Consider the following 20,848-nt stretch of genomic DNA (forward strand, 5'->3'; position numbering starts at 1 on the left):
CCAAATTAGCTGCCGGTCCACCTCGATCTGAGCACGGCAGGCACTGCTCACACCTCAGCAAGTGGATGCGACAGCAGCCTCCCAAGAAACACTGATGGGAGCTTTGTTCAGGAGGCACACAGGGGCTGCTCTCCATGCACAAACCCTCTCTCCCAGGAGGAAAGAGATCCAACACAACAGGCAGAGGTGGCCCAAACCTTCCCCGCTGCCATCACCCGGCATGTTTCCATCGCAGGAGGTGCTCTTCCTCCAGAGCAGCCACCTGCCAACAAGGGACAATGCAGTCCCTCCGCCATCGAAGCAGATTCCTCTTTCATTATCACTGCACTGGACAATGTGGCAGAGGAAATCCAGTTCAGGACCAGCTAGCACAGTACCTCAGGGAAAAAGGGTGATTCCCACAGCCCCCGAGCAGGTTTTTCTGTCCAACTTCAGCTACCTGCTTCAACTCTCATAGTCCACAAGCACTCGAGGTTCCAGATCACACCATGCTTGCCACCAGCAGCACCAACCGAGGAGAAGAGGGCTCCCATGGTCCTCGTGCCAGGGATGCCACAGATGCCGGGCCAGCAGGACAAGAGTTTCTGACTGCCAAAGGGCAGCTCAATCCCCTGTGCTTGTTCTCAGCTTTCTGCCTTGCTGGAGCTAGCGAATTTCTGGATTTTGATCATCTCTGGGGTAACCTTGGGCTTTAATCATCTGGACACACTTGCTCCTCCGATGCAAGACCAGTGCTCATTTGGTGAACCCTCTGGATTTCCAGCAAAGAAACAGAGCAGATCGGACACAGCCGAAGAAGCGCTGACCACGTGCACATTTCACCGAGGAGTCGCAAAGCCACTGTCATGCACTTCCCAGCTCCGGCCTGCACAAAGGCATTTGTCTGAAACAGCTTATTTATAGCTGCACGCCGCTATGCCGTGCTGTCTGCGTGCACTGCTGCCAGCGACGTCTCCAGCCAGGGGACAGCCAGCAAGCTGCACATGGCCCCTGCATGCTTCCTGTGCTGCAGGAGAGCGGGAGGTGGGCATGCCAGGTACCCACAGGGGCACAGGGCAGTGCCCAAGCTGAGTGACAGCGTAAGAGCACCCACAAGAAGGCAAATACTTCCGTAACGAGATGAGTTCCATTTCCGAATGGGTACACGAGAAGAGCCTGGCCAAAGCAAATGCAGCAACCAGAGCGCACGTCTCCTGCCAGGTGAAAGCTCTTCTGCACGACAAGAGCACAACAGCAGAGTGATCCTGCTGCCTACCCGCCCTGCCCAAGGAGGAGGAAGAGGAGGAAGGAATGGAGCCCTTACAGGAGCCAGGCACTGATGCGAGCACCCCATGCATGCAGGCGCTGCACCCAAACCATACAAACAAATACTATTTATCCCAACCCTGCGAGGAAAATTAAAAACAAGCCGGTAATTGAGGCCATTTGGAGGAGATTTAATTGGGGCCAGACCACTGGCGCAGGCTGCTGCTGCCACCTGCAGCGCTCTCTGCATGCGGTGACAGCGGCTCTGGGGGGGACCAGGGCCCCGGACCCCGCTCCCCGGGGGCAGATGCTGTTGGGGCAGGACAAGGGATGCAGCCTGGGTGCCACGTCTGCCCCGCGCCCACGGGCACGCCGCACACTCATTATTCTCCCGGCATGATACGCTGCTCCACGAGCGACAGAACCAAGCGGTTGGCCAAAATAATAGTAAATAATAAAAAAAAAAAAAAAAAAAAAATGAGAAAGCCTACATTTTCTCCCCCAAGCGCTATCAGCCCGCACCTCCCCTCGCAGAAATAAAGACAAGCCGTGCTATCTAATTAATGCTGTCAGGCCGCGGCGCGGGGCGGCGGCGGCGGCCACAAAGGCGGCGTGGGGAGCGGTCTCCCCGCCGGCATCCCCCGCGCCGCGCCATCAATGGGGCCCCACGCTGCGCATGAGGTAAGATGCGATTCAAAGCGGGGTTTGTAAGAGGTTTTGTTTTTTAAAATGGGGGAGGGGAAGGGAACAGGGACTTGACAAGAGCTGACAGACAACTGAACAAAACCATAAGGGCCATGAATGGCAACACGGCTCTTTAATTGGCGTAGGAATGGAGAGAAAAGTGAGACAATGAGGCGCGGGCCCTGGTCGCGGGGCCCCAGCCTGCTGAGGCGTGGGGGAGCGAGTGCTCCCCTTCTGCTGCTGCCCGTGGCCCCCCAGTCTCCCCAGTGCAAGTTGTAACAATATTATTAAGCTTGCTAGCGTTTGCTGGTGGATACCCCTGCCCTGCAATTTGTTTAGACAACAGAAACAGCTCTGAACCAAGGAGATAAGGAAGTCGTGTTGAGTTTTTGCACCAAGGAAATAGAAGGCCCTGCTTGGAATCGGCCACTGAATGCGTCGCATATTTCTGGGAAACTTCTCCGTAGGTAACACACCTCTTGGAAAACTTCTGCATAAGCAACACAAGTGATGTACACAAACTGAAGATCTTTTGTGTAAGTTATGGAGGATTACCCCCATGCAACCAACTATCCATTAAAGAACCCCTACTTTCTAACACTCCAGCTCGATTCTTAAGAGAGTTTCTGACTGACCGTCCTATGGCATCGCCCTGGCCCACCATGCCCAGAGCTGCACACCCCAGGCCCACCGTGCCCCAAACCTAAAGGTGCCAAGGGAAGAGGAAAGCGCTGAGGGGCAGGCACAGGGAGCCAAGCGGGACCACCAGGCCGGCCAGCGCCTTCCAGCCCCACAAGGAGCCCAAGCTCCTCTTGCAGGAGCCCAGCCAGGAACAACGTCCCGCAGCCAAGCCCTGCTCACCACCAGGAATTTTGAAAGCTAGAATTGCTCCGAAGCGGCACGGACCCAAAACCCAAGGCCGGGACGCTGCAGACACGAAATGATCCGACGGAAGAGGATCGGGTTCCCCGCTCGGCTCCGTTTGTTTTTCTATTTTGCTTTGGTTTGGGGGAGGCCCAGGAACGCCCGTGCCCGTGCTCTGGCTGCAGCCCCACTCCTTCTCCATTCATTTGGAGGCCGGGGGGAGAGGGAGAGACGGGTTAAAAGGGAACAAGGTCCGACCAGCGGGGTTCCCACTTCTTCCCTGACCCCTCAGCAATAAGATGGAGGAGATTTCGCCTCCCAGTTCCAAAGCAAAGAATTACTTTGGCATGGCACACAACGGCGGCTGCGCGCCCACTTGGAAGGGAAGGCGGCGGCACTCACGTGCCCGAGGAACCCGAGAACAGAGCGAGACCTCCCCGCCAGGCCCCGCATTGTGATGCAGATGCAGCCCCAAAGCAGAGCAGAGTGTTGCAGTCCTCTGCCCCGTGCAGGGGCTCAGCCAGGGGTCAGCACTGCTCACCCAGTCCAAGGTCTGGCTCCAGCCCTGGCACTTTCTGGAGGCTCCGTCCCCCTGTTAACTTCAAGCTTGGCCTCAAAAATTAAGAAGTGAAAGCAAACAAGGGAAGGGATGAAGTTACAGGCTGCAGTTAGCGGCACAGCGTGGGGAAGTCATCTCCTCCCTGCTTGCAGCACGTTGTGCCCCAGCACCCGAGCAAATGCTGTGCCCAAAACCCAACCGGTCCCAGTCATGGGAATCCAAAAAAAAAAAAAACAACCAGGTCGTGACAGCAGCACCAGGGTCCTGCAGGGGATTGGAGAGCATGGGGACAAGCCACCATCAAGGGCTGCTGCAACCCCAGGGGCACCAGGGGCCCCCCAAGTGACTGAGCTGTTTGCACCCCACGTGCCAACCCCGGTCCCTGGGGCTCAGCGTGCCCTGGCTAAGCGCTGCTGCAGTTTGAGAGATTCATCCTGACATTAGAAACCGGGCACAAGGAGGAGAGAAGCCCAGGAGCAGTTAGCACAGCGCGACGGGATGCTCAGCCCCGCACCGACGGGTCGTGCCGGCTCCAGCAGCCCCGCGGGCAGGACAGGGCCGGGGCTCCCGTCCCGCGTGACTAACACCCGCTGCTTTTGATCTGCTGACTCCCAGGGTGGCGAAACGGGTTTTGTAATTTGGGCTAAGTCTGGAAGCGCCATCTTCCCAGGCAGCTGCAAATCACTGTCTCTCCGAGCCCTCGTGTCATTACCGGGAACTGGCTCGACTAGAGCCCGTGTTAGAACTTATTCAGACTTTCTTAACCACTCCATTATAACGAAATGCATGCATACAATAACCATAACGACTGTCCGCTCCGGCCATGTAATAACTGCCCCAGTAACCAGGTCACACAATATTCCTGCCCTCTGAGTCAGCCCTGTAATCTTCACGCTATACTTGGCCGTACAGGACTTTCAACCCCACACCACAGGCTGTTTTGGATGGGTCTCCGACAAAAAAGCTAAAGATGAGTCACAGGAGCTCAAAAGACGTTTTCTTTTCACCCCTCCTCCCCCCTTGTCCTCATGCACACAAAATGTAAGAGATTCACCGAGGACTGGTGAGCCTGTTCCACAAGAAAACATAAATCCAGCCTCCACCTCAGGCTGCGTTCCTCAAAGTCACTTGGCAGGGCAGAAAATGGCCCCTTCCTCCGTAAACCTCCTCCTAGGACCACGGGAGGTCCTGCTGAGATGCAGAAGCCGCAATTTCCTACGTAGCTACAGGATAAATCCCCAGCCCAGGGGGTTCAGCAAGGAAGGGGCTGAGACCCCCAACCCCCCCATGTCTCAGCAAAGGGACGGCAGCACAGCCAAGGCACAGCCAGCACAGCGCAGCCGTGTCGGGTTGAAACCTCGCCCCTTGCTGAAAGAGATCTGGCTCGTACTCGCTTTTATTTTTAGGCTAGATACACGTACGGCTGAACTTTAATAAAATGTACAACCTCCTTTGGGGAATATGAGAAGCCAGAGAGGAACAAGAAAGCCCATTACTTTCTCCGGTGTCAGAGCAGCTGCCAGAGCTGAAGGTCTGCCCTTCTCTGGGGACATGGCGCAGACCCAGCGGGTGGCACAGAGCTCTCTGCACCCAGGGCTGAGGCACACGCAGCGTGCAAGCCGGCAGGAAGCAACGCACCAACAGCTTCAAGCTCTGCAGTTCAAACAGAGCCAAGCCCAGCTCCCTAGCACACAGAGGAGAGCAGCAGCAAGCCTAGAGATGTGTTAGACTGCGTGATTTTTAAGGTCCTTGCCAACCCAAACCATTCTGTGAGTCTCGAAGCTGCTCCCTTTGCAGCAGCAGGGGTACCCAGACCTGCACTGCCGCAAGAATTCCTCCCCCACCAGCAAAGCAGTGTCTCATCAAAAGAGACTTTTAACAACACGCTAAAGAAAGCTCGCCCCAGCCCAGCAGCAACCCTTTCTTTAGGGAGGCCACCACCACAAAAATCAGCTCTCCAGACATGTCATTAGGAGCTCCGTGGACTTCCTCCTACCCCAACAATCCGTACCACTGCAAACCAGCTCGTCTGTCTTTAAGGCAGGATTTGTGATTGCAAAAGGGAAATGAGATCGCCGGTCTCGGGCTAGTTCCACACGCTGACTTCTACGAAACCCCAGCATTTACTGTGGCGGGCACCCACTGGGGCCAGCCTGTGTCACCCCAAACCCAAACCCAGCCTAAGGAGGGCTTTAATCTTCCACTGCCCTTTTGCAGCGGGGTAGTGCAGGCACCCTGGGAGGGCCCATAAATCTCACCCTGCTGGCTGGCCTTTCCTCTGCATCGCTAGGCAAATAGCAAAGGATCTAAAAGACAGCAGCTCTCTCTGGCCGAGCCTTCTGCTATTTGCTTTAAGGTGATAGGGCAGGAAGAGAGAAATTGCCTGTCTCCCGGACAGCTTTTCTTATGGCCCCAGCCTGCCAGCGTTCCCCATCACTTCCCTGGGAACCGCTGGCCAGCACTGAAGTTACCCCAGAGACATCCCCCTGCCCAGGACCCCAGCCAGCCTGGGGAAGGGATGCGCTGGCACCTGGCAAGAAGATGGATGGCAGCAGGGCAAGCACAGCCAAGCAGAGCCCTCAGGGAAGCCACACCGGGGCCCCAGCAGGCATAGGGACAACGGGACCACATGCCACCAGCCTTCACAATTAGCCCAGGTGAGGATCACGGGGATGGCGAGCAGGAGCAGCCCCGTGCCTGAGGCTGGCACCTCATGTTCACTCTGGTTTAAAGCCTAGAAATAAACCAGCATTGAGGAGGAGGAAGAGGAGGAGGAAGAGGAGCAGGGCAGAGCCACCCTGTCCCGCTGCAAGCGCCCTGGCTGTCCCTGCTCCCTGGCCACCCTCGCACTGCTCCCGCGCCAGCCGTTTCCAATTGCCGGCAGAGCCCACGGATGGGGACCATTCACAATCCCCACCCCAGAGACAAAAAAACCTCCAGCTTGCCACCCACATGCATGGAAAAGAGCTGATGAGATGCCGCAGGAGACCAAAGTTCCCCCAACCACTTCCTCCCCCTGCAGTTTCGTTGCCAGATGCAACTCCCCGGGGCCGAACCCCAGCATCCCACTGGCTGCCCACAGCCCTCTCCCCACCGCACGCCGTGCCACCAGGATGGGGACATGTTCCCACAGTGCCACTCTGCTGGTGCTGCCATCCCCCCAGTGCCAGGCTGCAGGCAGTGCCCTGCACGCAGTGCTCCCTGCCAGCACCACGGAACAAGAGCAGAGCCGCTCTGCCCCGCTGCACTGCAGGGGGTTACTGCACTACACCTTGCTGCCTGCACAAGGGCAGAGGTCATTCCGGACCCCCAGCAGGAAAGGGGCTGTAGTTACCACGCTTTATGCCACAAAGTCAGCGCGGGCGTTACCGGAGCAGCCCCCAGTCCTGCCCCGCCGGACCCCACAAAAATCCCCCCATAGATCCCTCAACCCGCCCGGGGCTGGGTGCGATTTCTGCCAAGAAGCCATCACAAACGTCCCCGATCACAGCAGACCCGGCCCTGGGGAGCCCACCCGCCCCACACACCGAGGCTTCAGCTGGCACCGGGCACACAGCGCTGCTCGCTGCTGCAGCCGCATCCCACCGCCGCCTCGTTCCCTCCCGCTACCCAAGAGCATTTTCATCTTGTTTTGCACTTGAGGTCCTTCTTTTTTTTTTTTGAACTTATTAAGGAGAAAGTTCAAAACGTCTGCAACGACTGCGACGCACTAATTTAGAACTTACTGCGGTGTCGACATTGCATTAAGCATTTCTGTCAACCGTGAGGACAGACTATGTCTATGTAAGAAATTACACTAGCAATTATAGCTAAAGAGGCATGTAAAATTTCAAAAAAAAAATTAATGTATTCAGAAATGATAACTGACATTCTTATTAGGATTAATCTAATTTTAGTAGAGTCATTTATATCCTGCCTTTGGATAAAAAACGAATTTCAATTTTAAAACCTGGATAAAAATTGGCATTTAAGAAACTACTTTCAGAAGTCGCCCCACATGATTAAGGGCGATGATAATATGAGGAAGTTTAAGAAAAAAAAAAGCTCTTCCATTACAGAAGATCTTCATTACAGGGGCACGAAGCCCCCGGCCCCGCTGCTCTGAATTCCAGCTGCAGGGCAGAGCCAGGGGAGGGCACGCAGGGGATCCTCAGCATCCACTGCAAGCCTTACGTGGAAGAAGTTTATGAGCACGCTTCAGTCTCGACTAAACCTGTTAACGTAGGTTTGTACGCGTGCCAATTAGTGGCAGCCCACACCTCTCTACAAAGAATAGCTCTGTTTGACAAACCTGACATCATTCTGTGAGGAAATTACATGTTTTGCTGATAGAGGCAACTGCGTGGAAGCGCCGACTCCGGCACGGCACCAACCCAACCCAACGCGTCCCGAGCAGAACGCGGGCACTGGGCCACGGATGGGGGGCACCACGGAGCCCGGCACCGCGGCGAATCCTGACTTCACCGTGGTTTGCATGGCCTAGAGCTGAGCAGAGCATCACCCCTCCCCAGTGCTGGAATGGAGGAAGGCTGGCATGGCACAGAGATGAGGGAGAGAGAAGCAGGAGCCAGGAGGTGCTCGGAGCAATGCCTCTGGGTGCCAGAGCATGGGATAGGTCCTGCACCCAGCGTGCATGCATGAGCAATGGCAGCACCGGGCACTGCAGAGAGCAAGATCGCCCTCGAGGTACAGGAGTGACCGAGGATGACAAAATACACGGGAGAAAGCCGGGCCAGCCTGGCTTACCCCCAAAAACTACAAAATCCCCCAGAAAGAGATTCAGCACCAAATTCCCCCACATGAAGAACCATCAGGGCACTGAGGTCTCCCTTTGCATTGCACAGGGGTGCACCAGCACCAGCAGGCACGCTCGTGCCACGAAGAAGCCACACGTCAGCAGGGAGGGCAACGAAGCACGGCCACGTGCTCCCTCCCCAGCGCTCTGACATGAATCACTTGTCTTTTAGAAAAATGCACTGCTGGCCTCAGGCACCAGCCCTGTGCTGCTGGAACCAGCTACCACGGGCTGGCCTGGTGGCACAGGTCCTGCCTGGCCCCACAGCTCAGCCCGAGCAGCCCCAGCCCGCGGCACCGAGCGCAGTAGAGCATGGCCACACGGCAAAGGGAGAGGGGGAGAAACCTCCCGGGCTGATTATTTTATTTTCTACTGACAGTTTCAGCCACGAAGGCCAATAAATCCTGATTACAGATTTTAAAAATGCTTCCTGCAGACACTTGGGCCATCAAGGCAATTCTGGGCTCCCATAACTCCCGTTTTATGATGGTCATACATGTCAACTTTCCACGGAGCCCCGCATTTCAATAAAAATGACCGTAAACCTAGATTAGAGATTAAAGGACTGACTCAGAAGCTTGTCAGAAGAAGAAACAAGTTCACCTGCAGTTGCCCTGCAGTTCTTACTGCCTGTTACCAACAGGTAGGTCGTTTCTGATGGTTTTACACCAGCAGTTCATTTCCAGGCTGCTGACTGCTCCGTGCACAATGACGACAGCGTGCACAGGGACACAGAGCTGGGGGCAGGCAGCAGGGATGGGAAGGAGCCCAGCCCACGGAAAGCTCCAAGCACTTCCAAGTCATAGAACCATGGAATCACTGAGGTTGGAAAAGCCCTCTGAGATCTCCAGCCCACCCCACCGTGCCCATCCCCACGTCCCTCAGTGCCACATCCCCATGGTTCTGGAGCACCTCCAGGGACAGTGACCCCACTGCTCCCTGGGCAGCCTGTGCCAGTGCCTGACCGCTCTTTTGGACAGAAGACTGTTCCTAATACTCTAAGTGACCCTCCACTGGTGCAACTTGAGGCAATCACGTCTCATCCTATCACTGGTCACTTTCCCCTGCACAGCTTTCCAGCCACTCTGCCCCAAGCCTACAGCGACGCACGGGGTTGTTGTGACCAAAGTGCAGAACCCAGCACTCGGTCTTGTTGACGCCGTGGGACGGCAAAGCACCACAACAAGGGACAACACCACACGCGGGCGAAATTCACGGTGCTCAGCTCCACCAGCACAGCCGAGACGTGATGCGCATTCCCCTCCCTCCGAGCTCGCTCTGACAGCACAAACGCAGCCGCCAGAGCTGCCCGACCTTCCTGTGTCTCTCCCTGCCTGCCCCCTCCTCCTCCCCGGGAGCAGCCCTGTCCTCGTTTCTCCTCCTCTTGCAAGGTCGGCCACTGCTGCGCAGGTGCACGTGGAGAGGTGACAGGAGGGGACAGCCCACCACCAGCACTCCATCACCCCACCGCAGCCAGGTGGAACAGAGGTGCCTCTCATGCAGCCAACACCATGGGCTTGTATGGCGTGAGGTTCAGTGGATGAACTGGTGCTCCCATTTAATAACTAGAGAAGGAAAAGAACGACCAAAAAAAAAAAAAAAAAGGCAGCAGAAAGGAAGTCGGATGACTCACGACAGACAACGCCGCATCTCCACCAGCACTGAGAGGTGCTGAGATGGTGCCAAGGAGAAGGGCTGGGATCAAAAGGACAGCACGGCTGGAGCCAGCCCTGGGAGCAGGGAAGGGCTGCGGGGCCGCTCGGAGCGCCCAGGACGCGGCCGTGCCCCACACTGCACGCAGCCATCCCCAGGGCGGCAGCGGCTGGCTTCCCGTTTGGAACAGGACTCGCCAGCTGTCTGCTTCCTTTGAGAAGCAGTGGGTGAGGATGCTGTGCCCAGCACCCAGCCTCTCTCTTGCACAACACTTCTCCAAGTCTTAAATCCTGCTCCGTTCCCGGAGGCAGAGGAGGATGAAGATGGCCGCGGGTTTGTCCCTGCGAGGTGCGACCGTCCCCATCACATGGCTGCCCACCCGTCGGGCACGTGGGGCTGCCCCTCGCTGGGACACGGGCAGCGACGGGGTCAGCGGGAACACTGGCTGATTGTAGGTGCTCCGGCTAATTGTAGGTGCACCCAACAAAGCGTCGCAGTGATCAAAAAGTGCCCTTTCCTGACCACATAAAGAGCCCGGAGCTCTGAGCGCTGAAGGGGGCCGGTGCCCTTTCTGCTGGTGTCTCTCAAAGTCCATCAAAAAGTCCCATTTACATCAAAATGCACTTCCAGACATGCTTCAATTTTACTTTTCCCCTTTCATCTCCTTCCACCCTCCCACCCCACCTCTCGGCCCTATTGTTGGCGCGGCATTTGCGGCACCTCGTGCCGCGAGAAAGCTGCCAAAGTTAAAGAAACAGGACAGGAAGAATGAAGCTTTCAACTAAGCAAGAAGCCGGAATCGCTGCTGGTCGCGCTCCAGCATCCGCGCGGGGCAGGCAGGAGGCAGCCCGCTGCTTGGCGGCCGCCCCGGGGCACGGCGCTGGCCACGGCCCCGTCCTCGGGTCCCGGCTCTCTCTGGCTTTCTGGTCAGGCTCCGGTAACCACAGATGGTTTTAATGAGCTTTAACAAAAGCCCCGGGGCGATGGGTTTGGGATGAGTGGTCCCACACCCTGCAGGGAGCTGCTGGTTGCGTGGAGGCTGCCATGACCCGGTGCCACCAAACCCAATGAAGCGCCCAGGGTGATGGATTCAGGTTCCTACTCTCCACCCCAGGAGCGGAGTGGAGGAGATGGAGTGCTTTCTTTCAGCGCCGGGCTCCTCTGTGCAGTTTGGTAGGAGAAGCCGTTTTCAATTGGGTTTAATGAACAACCTCCTTCCAGCCCAGGCCCCTGCAGGCTGCGCATCCCAGGACACCGCCTCCAAGCAGTGGGGAAGGAAACTTTCGGGAGACCTGCAGAAAAAGAGGCACCATTCCCAGGCTGACTGACATCCAAACCTGAGTACAACCCGCTCCAGGTTATGACAAGCACAAATGAGCTTTAATTCCGGTCTACAACCATTAAAGCCCAGCTCTAGCAGCACAGCGTAATCCAGCCGCCTCTCGCCCAGCTCCTGTCCACTTCCCTTAGCACGGAGCTTTTTCAGTCCTTCCTTCCTATTGTCAAGTGCCTATTTTTAACCCCGAGCATTATTCCTCCCTGCACGGCTTCAGAAGCTCTCCGGGGATGATCTGGAATTGCTGAGCTTGTACAAGGCAAAGTGACTCCACTCTCACCTTCAGAAGCTCTACAGAAAGCACGGGAGTAGTAAATTTCTCTCCGCTCACATTTTCCTTTCTCCTTCCCACCGAGCTTTGTCCGGGGCTGAAAGCAGGGGAAATTGTCCATCAGCCTGCAACACGAGCCGAGCCACTCTGCTCCCTTTTCTCCCCCAGCACCCTTACCACTGGGCTGCATTGACCCTCACTGCACTGAAAAAAATAAAAACATAAAAAAAACCCAACGCACATCGATACGCAGCAGAGCAGGGCCAGAGCCACAGCCCCAGAGCAGGGCTGAGCACGGGGCAAGCAGCACAGCAGAGCTCCATCACCCTGCTGAGCGCACTGGAGAACAGCCGCATTCCTGCCTCTGCGATACTCCTGGTGCTGCAAAGCAGTAATTAACGAGGAGGTCAGCGGCGGAGGAGTTGGAGAATCTCTACCTTGAGGAAAGTTTATCCAAACAACCCCCATTTGTTCGGCAGCGCTCCCTTCCCGACCTAATTCATGAAGTGCTTCCAGCCCAGCTGAGCGCTGGAGATAAGCCCGCGTCCCACCGCACCGCACATTTGCGCTGCATTAGCCAGATGTTTACATTACTTGGCATTAAGAACCAATAAATAATCATTAATACCGTTGCTGGCGATGCTGCTCTCTGCACGAAAGCGCGGAGGCCAAGAAACGCAGCGCAGACGGAGCAGGAGCAGACGGGGCGGGCGGGCAGAACGCAACGAGCGCTGCCAGATCCCGGAGCCCCACAGCATCCCCAGCCCCAGCACGGGACACACGGACCCAGCAGCACCCATGGATACAGTGATACCCTGAGCCCAGCGCTGGGAACACCCACGGCATCACGGAAAGAGCGCCTGGAAGCCATCAGCCCACCGCCTCGCTACCTGTCACCCCCTCTCCATCCTGGTGCAAGGAAACCATTTGTTCTACCCACAGGGCTCTTTATCTGCAATAAAGCAGGAAGGCGATGCTCCTGCTGCTCCCTGCAGAACGGCTGCTTTGCGAACGCGGGGTGCAGAGACACGGGGGGAGCTGGGAGGACGCCTCCTCGGAGGGGAAAGCAGGAGTTGCTCTACACTGCTAGAAAGCCACAGTACATCCAGGCTCCATGTGCCAGCCTGATGTCCCCTCAACCTCCAACTGCGTGTGCAGCACTGGACTCTGCAGCAGAGCCCGTGCACCTCCACCCCAAACCGTTCCCAGAAAGGAGAACAAAAAAAAGAGGCAAAGCACTTCTCCTGGACTGGCACCAACAAATCTGGTGCACAGCAGCACCCTGCACCCTGGGCACCAGCACCATCCCAATGCTGGAGGAACCAGCAAGGAGCACGGCACGGCCAGAGCAGCACAGTGCACACCATCCCTGCTCAGATGGACACCCAGCTCCCGGCCCTGCTCACACACCACAAAGCGAGGTGGTTCTGGAATAACCTTCGTGCCTCTCCTGGATGTTATGAAACTGGGGAAGGAGCATGAAACTGCCTGCCGTGGGTGGGAGCACCCAAGGCTATATGAACAGCGCTCCAGGATTCCGGCGCTGTATGGGAAAGCACGCTGCACTCCCCACCCTGCACACGCCCTGGCAGGAGGGCTTTTATTAATTTTTTTTTTTTTTTTCCCTCCCTGAGAGAGACAGTATAAGCACAAACAGCCCCAGCAGCCCTGCGTAAGGGGATAATTAGGGAAGCAGCACCTTCGCTCACCAAGTCAGGGCAGAGATCAAAAGCACCATCCCGCATTAAAGCCCCCGGTACCTGGAGCTGCTCCCCCAGCAGGGACGCGCATGGCACTGCCCACTGCTGTGCCTCATGGCACCACAGCCTCTATGGGGAGCAGCATAGGGCCCGTCCCCGCCACCTGGGACTGTTCCTGAGCATCTGTGGGGGCACAGCCTGCCCCCCCACCCCACCTAGTGCCCTCCCTGCCCCTTTTGGGACCAGTCTCACATCACACAGGAGCGGTGCTGGGGCTGTTCCCCTGCTTCAGTCAGGGGGGAAAAACATCTCCTCGACCCAATGCAGCCACTAGAGTCTGCCTGTGCTGCCAATGGGGCGCACGCACCCGGGACGCGTCCCCACCGAGTTTACACCAAGTAAGAATAACACGGGTTGAAAAACAAACACAGCTGAAGGGGAAATTCCAGCCGCCTTCGGCTCTTCGCACCTCCGCACGGCTTCCTGAAACCCTAACCCCGCTCGGCCCGCCCGGCACCGCGCTTCGGGCAGCACAGCAACAGGGCACTGAGCTCCGCACCTCCACTCCTCATCCCGCTGCGAAGGACTTGGACTCAGTGATCCTTAGGGATTCCTTCCAATTCGGGATATCCTATGGTTGTATGAAGCAGGGAACAACGGGGTGCAGCGGTGCCAGCTGCAGAGGGGACAACGAGTGCCACCGCGATGCATGGGGACACTGGGACAGCCACCAGGCTGGAGCACGGGCAGCCCCAGCTCCTGCTCTGCGCAGAAGGCAGCGCACATCCCTGCCACCTGGACACGTTTTTTTTTTTTTTTTTTAAAGAGAGAAATCTATGAAGAAAAAAAAGAAAAGATCCTAAAAATAATTGGCTAATTGGCCCAGCCCCAGTTCCGTGCTCGCAGTGAATTCCTGGCTCACTCTTGCATGAAGCGTTTATTAAATACATCAGAGCAGGAGATTAGGATAAATCACAACACCAGGCAAGCCAGAGAAACCGGGCGGTGCCAGGTGGAAATTTCCCATCGCGCCCAGAGGGAGGAAGCCCAGCATTCATCCCGGCCCCCGCAGCGCTCCCCTGCCTTGGGGCAGGACTCAGCCGGGGGGGGGGGGGCCCAAAGCACGGCCCCCGAGGACACAGCCCCACGCACCGCTGTCCCCACGAGGGACCAATCCCCCTCCCCACGCCAGGGGCTGCCCCCTCCCCTCGATCCCCAGCACCAAAGCAGAGCCCTTTTAGGGGAAAGTGTAACGCAATACCTGGAAAATTTCTCCCACCCGCTCTCCGCTGCCGGCTGCCAAATTTAAAACATATTTGCTGCTCCGCGCTGAAGAAACGTAACCTGCTGCTTAATTCCAGCGCATCGATTCTTTGGGGGCAAGGAAAAAATTCGTGCTCCTCTCCTTACACACTGCAGCACCAAAACGCCGCCGGCTCCGTCCCGCATCCCCAGCGAGAGCATCCGCATGGAACCGGGGAGCACCCCCGGCACAAAGCACCCCCAGCAGCACCGCGGGCACGGAGCGGGACAGGGACCCAAAGCCACCCAAGGGAAGGGCAGGGGCCCTGCAGGAAGGGGACCCCTCAACCCCGCTCCCCCTCGCCCTGCAGAGTGGCCCCCAGCCCTGCCCCACACGCTCCAGGACTGCAGGAATTTTCCGTAGGGGCTCCGTTTGTAAGCAACGCAGCGCGAGTGGAAAAAGGCTGCGGAGAGCGGGGCGGTGGGGGCCGGGGGAGGGCACGCAATGCGTTTCGCAGACGGAGCGATCCGACAGGGCCCATTAAAGGAAACAATTTGTAATACAATAATTATTATGTCGTTTCTCTGGACTCTTTCCTAAGCCTCTCTTTAAACAGTTTGAGGCTTGACGTGCCTGTATAAAACAGACATGATCTGCGGGGCTAAGGATGCTCAAGGACCACGCGCGGTGGGACAATGCATCCCACAGCCCCAAATCCACGGTCCAAGGATGCGCTGCACCCCAGGAGGGGGGGCCGGGACCCGCGCTCCCCCCACTCCGCTTTTGTGCTCCCGCGCCCTCGGCTGCACATCTGAGGAGCGCAGCGGGAGCGAACAGCAGAGCGGGAGCGAGCAGCACAAATCCCCGGGATAATGAGCCCGGAGGAGGGAGACGGTGGGCTCTGTCTGAGGAGGGAGAGCTGCTTTTATTGGAGAGGCCTAAAAGGGCCATAAATCCTCCGATTCAAAGGCGAGCTCGAGCTCTTTCAAGTCGGAGGAAGGCCTGGGATGTGTCAGCCGGAGGACTAACCGCGCCGCGTCCCCTGCTGAAGTGGCCTCTTCAGCAAAGCTGTTCTGCAGCCCGGGATATTACACCCAGATCCTTTCCATATGCTGCCCGTACGCCGCAGCCCCCCCTGCACGCAGCCCCCCCACCCCCTCCACGGCCCCCTGGCACCTGGTCCAGCCCTGCACTGCGCAGGGGTCCACACGCACCGCCCCTTCCCAGTGCATAATCGGCTCCTCTGGGCTGCCCCTCTGAGCCAGGTGGGGAAGGGGCCCAGATCTGGGGGGGCCCTCAGGCCTCCCCCTCGCGTTGGGCTGCGTTACTACACGAGGACAGACAAAGGAGCTCCGGCCCCATGCTCCAACATGCACCACTCCGTCTGTCCGTCCGTCCAAAACCAGCGTGGCAGCAGTGGGAGGAAAGCACCGAGCCCTCAGCTGAGGAGCATGCAACCACTGCTCAGCCTTAACGAGAGGGAATGCACGCAAACATTCCGTGATTGATGTGAACCGGGTAAGCATATTTATAGCCAACAAGCAGCAAAAGCGCACTGGGGGCTTCTTGCAGCACCCACCCAACACTGGAGCATGCCAAGAGCCGGGGATGGGATGCACGGAGCTGGTACAGCATCCCCCAGGCAGCATCACCCTGGACAGCACATGGCTCAGCACCCTCCCCCTTCCCAGCACCCAGACACCCAGGGAGGAGCACATCCAACCTCCCACCCCTCCTTGGGGCTGCTGCTTACACCCAAAGGTCACAACAGCAAGACCATCGAGGCCGGACCTTAAATCCAGGCAAAACAAGAAGGACCTACTTAAATTTGGGGAAACAAGCGCTCAGGAGGCGTGCCACCAGCCCCAGATGGCACGGCTGGAGCGGCTCTGCCACGGCAGCACTGAGCAATACCAGATCCTGCATGGGGCACCGGTGGGGAGAGCTCGCACAGCAGCTGCTGCAGGCTCAAACAACGGAAAACCACCCCAAAGTGCTCCTTGGGGGCGGCCACAGCGCCTGCAGCGCCCCTGGCCTGCACCACGCACAGAGCCAGCCCAGCACAGCAGCACTAGCCCGGACTTATCCCGCACAGTAGGACCCAACCTCAACCGGTGGTGGAACCAGGCACCTCACAACTGCTGGCAACGCATCGCTGAGCCCCGGGACCACGGTCCTGGCTCGGAGCAGCTGCTGGCAGAGCTCCGGTGCCAACCTGGAGGCGGTGCACACGTGGCAGGAAGAGCCTCCCCGAGGGATGCTCAGGTGCAGCCCAGGTTTGGCAGGACGGAACGCTTTCTGGGAAGCCGGAGAGGAGCGTTCCCTCCTCCTGCAAAGCAGGGAACGGGAAGGGAAATGGAAAAGAAAACGCGGCAGAAGGCAGCAGCACGGAGCCCGCTCTCCCCAGCCGAGCACAACAAAGCCTCACGCCAGCGCCGCATTCCTGCCCAGATGTGACGCCGCGATAGCGCTGGGCCCGCGGTCCTCCTGCGCTCCCGATACAAGCCATCATTAATTAGACACAGAATGGATTTCAGCTTTGTTTCTCCCCACCCTGTTTCGGCTGCCAGACTCCAAGTAGCATGTGCTACTGATCGCTACAAGATGTTTTCCCACCGGGCTCAGCGCTCCTTGGCTGCCGAGCGGCGGGGACAGGCACGGGGCGTGCGGCAGGAACCTGCACGGGGAAGGGGACGGGCGCTGCAGGGGACACGTCCCCGCGTGCCATGCCCAGGGCCGTGCAGCTCCAGCACCATCTGCGTGCCCTGGGAGGAGCCCTGCTACAACGCACCGCTGCGCACACGCACCCGTGGGTGCTCACAGATGGGAGACCTCACCGCCAACAGGAGCCCCACAGATCCCCCCCCCCCCCCTTCCCCATCCCCACTGGGTCCCGTCCCAACACAGCTCCAAGGAACTCGGGAGCTGTTTTGCTCTGGATAAAGCTCCAGCACTTTTACAATCAATCAGCCACCCCATCACAGCGCCTTTTTTTTTTTTTTCCTCCTTCTTCTTTTCCCCTCTTTCCCCCCTCTTTTAAAGGAAGCAGTTAAATCCATTTTATAGAATCCAGTGGTATTTACCCAGCTACTGCAAGAGCCGCAGCTCGGCGCTCACTGGCTGTTGTTTTTTTTTTACTGAAGTTAATGAAGTCATTCCCAGGAGACGCGCATGGAGCCCAGGGTCCCCCCAGCACAGTGAGGGCAGGGAGCAGACCCACAGCCGAGCCCCCAGCGCGCTCAGCCACCCCAGCACCCCAACCAGCAGGACAGGCTCCATGGGGAAACCCAGAGCCGGGCTTGGGCCGCCAGGACTCACTTTCCCCAAAGCAGCCTCGGGAGGTCGGGTGAAGCCCACGGACAACACCAATGAGCTCAGGACACGGCTGCTTGGATGAGGGCCCCGATGGCTCCGTGAGCCCAAACGCGTCCTTTAATCGCACCCCGCTGTGTGCTCGCCCCATTTCCCACTCCTCACCCTGCTCCACCAGGGCGGTGTTACATGGCCCAGCTCCCACAGGAGCCAGCCCACCACCGCCAACCCCGAGCATCAGCCCATGCAAGCAGCGCTCAAACAAAGCCACCACGCACCGGGCCCCCAGCACCAGGCCTGCAGAGCTCCACAGGACACCAGCATGTCACTAAAGACAGAATAAAAATACCACCAAGGATCAGACGTCGGCCTGCGCCTGCTCCGTCTGTCTGTCCCTCCCTCCACACCCCACTTCTTTTTCTCAGTTTTGCTCTTAGCCACTTGCTCACGGCTCCGCAGGGCCACAGCGAGAGCGGATCGGGGAGAATTTATAGGAGGGAGAGGGAGGAAAGCTGCGCAGGAACGAGTGATCCCTGAAAGCTGCGCGGATGATGTGTCCCATTTCCCCCACCTCCTTATTAAAATGCTTTCTGGAGAGGCGAATTCCAGGCCGAAATGAATTTTCCAAGCCATATTTTATTAGGAACGCTTCCTTTTAACGTTTGGCGCAGGAGCCCACCAGGGTCAATATTTCTCCTGAATTACAGCCGAGGGATCGCAGAGCAGATTTCGCCAGAATTCCTCGTGCCATTCCGGGCTGTTTAACAATAGCAGCAACCCCGAGAGCTGACTGCTAAGTAGCGAAAGGGCCGATTAAATCATTGGAACCACGCTGCAGCTCCCCCTCCCATAAACGCAGGGAACGGTTCTCAGAGAGCCCCTTCAGACACCACGGGATAAAATTAAAACCAGACCGGTTCACCGGGACCCCTTAAAGGGGCTGTGCTCACATCCACGGAGAGAGGCATCGCGTGGAGCCCGAACTTGCCCCAGGCACGGCGCGGTGAAATCGCAGCCCTGCACCCAGCGCGGCTGCTGCGTGCCTGCATTTTTCCTTCCTTTAAGGACACGGAATTATTCACGGTGCAATTATAGCAACAAGTCTGGAGCTCGGAGCTCGCACCGGGAGCGTTCCCCCGGCTGAGGACGACGCTGGTCCCAACCCACGTAGGAACAATAGGAAATCGTGCTGGTTTCGGCCGTGCTATCAGTGCCCCTCTGATGACAACGTCAGATGAGAGCCGCCAGAGCGCTGCGCCCGTGCACACCACGGGCTGCCCGGGGGAGACAGAGGGCAGGAGAATATTCCTATTACTCACAGCGACACTACCAAGGCCAAGCGTCCAGCGCACGGCACGCTTTCCTTCTATCTGCTGGAAAGTTCCACTTCACCATGTTATTTCTTTAAGGTTTTCGCTCTCTTTACTCTAGAAATAAACACGAGAGCCCACTGTGCTGCATTCAAAGTCAAGTGAGCCCTGGGAGCGGAACCAGGAGCCCGGTGCCTGCATGGTTTGGTGACCCTGGGGATGGTGGTCCCAAGGAGTGTGGATTTGGGGCAGTTTGGGGCTTTTCACCGTGTGAGGTTTCCCTGCCCTTTCTTCGAAACAGCCCCGTTAATTGTCCTCGCTGGCAGGAGCGGCTGTGGAGGGGGCTCTGCCCAATTCCACACCAGCTGAGGGGGAGCACAAAGGCATAAAAAAAAAGTGAGGAAAAGGAAAAAGAAAAGGAGCAAAAGAGAAGCTGGAGGGGTGGTAGGGGTGGGAAGCGGAGCAGTGCGAGCCCAAGCAGACGGAGAGCCCCCACCACTCTGAGAGTGACGCTGCTGCTCCCGCACCTCCTCCTGTGGTGTCACCTCATGGCATGGGTGTGACAGCAGCGAGCTGTGCCCCCAAACCCACACACACAGGGAGGGGACCCACCCGGCCCCAGGCACCCCGAAAACACCAGGAGGGGGTCCCCCACCCGCAGCACAAGGCCGGGGATGTGCACCACGAGGGACACGAACCCACAGACGGCAGCGGGCGGCTCGCGGCACCACGGCCCCTTCTCATGGGAAGCAGCACGCGGCCCCACTTTGCACAGCACCATTACTGCCACGGCCACCCCCCAACTCCCCAGCCCCACACAGTCCCATCCAGGCGCGCTCCATCACCGCCCATCAGCTGCACAGCACCGAGCTCCACCGCAGCACCGCGGGCACACGGCTCTGCCACGGCACAGCCCAGGATCACCCCCAGGTTCAGGCACTGCCAAGGGCCCCGCACGGAGCACAGAGCCCCCCCGGCCCCGCCGCACACCCAGCCCAGCAAAGCCCGCACGGATCTCTATCTCCAACTGAGCCCCGTTTCCATATCAGGTGGTGGCGGTTTCTGGAACCAATTTGCTTCCTCCTCACCCTCCCACCCCTCCATGCTGACAGAGCAGACTTACAAACACCAAAGATCAGCTCCTAAGGGGAAAAGTTCCTTTTCTTTTTGCTCCGAGCTAACAGACGTATCTTCAAAAGGAGGGGGGGGGGGAAAAAAAAATCAAGTAAGAGAATTAACTTATTGGAGTTCCTGCAGCCACCAGAGATCTCTTCCAGCTTTTCCAGCACGCTGAATTAGAATGCAAGACTTTGTCTGCATGAGCACGGCCAGAAACGGCGCTGCCCACAGCCCCCTTCAAGAAACACCACGAACGCTCGGGTCAAAGTGAGCGCCCGACTGGAGCGGGCTCCACGTGGGCTCAGTTCTCTCCAAACCTCGAGAACGCGACGGATTTTTTCTTTTGAGAAATACGGGGCGGGGGGGAGGGAGAACCAAGATAAAATCCCGATTATTTCTTCCCTCAAAGCAGAGAAGGGGTAAGATAAACAAACAGTCCGCGATTTACAAGATAAAGCCCAGCGAGAGGGCTCCCAAAAACACCCCGATATAATCAGTCCCAAAACATCGACGGGTCGTTCATCAGTGACCGCGTCGAGCGCTTCCATTATCTTTCCAGGCTCCTTCGCCCCTCTCGATTCCGGGCGCGCGGGGAAAGCCACGCGCATTGTTCGCGTCCCGAAGCCGCGAGCGCAGCCGGGGGGGACTGGGACGCGGTCTCCCCGTGGTGCCACGTTACAGGGGGGAGCGGACAGCAAGGGACAGATCCCCCCCCCCCCCCGGGGGGGGCACGGCACCGCCCGAGCCCCGCACCCGC

General features: G+C 57.9%; 1 protein-coding gene across 2 annotated transcripts in view; it reads right to left on the reverse strand.

Annotated features, from left to right (window-relative positions):
- EFNB1 (ephrin B1) overlaps positions 1–20,848 on the reverse strand; it is a 50,638-nt gene that overhangs the window by 24,250 nt on the left and 5,540 nt on the right. The gene's annotated exons all lie outside the window — the stretch shown is intronic.

Source organism: Numida meleagris, chromosome 8, assembly GCF_002078875.1.
Source record: "Numida meleagris isolate 19003 breed g44 Domestic line chromosome 8, NumMel1.0, whole genome shotgun sequence".
In the NCBI taxonomy this organism is placed as follows: Eukaryota; Metazoa; Chordata; class Aves; order Galliformes; family Numididae; genus Numida; species Numida meleagris.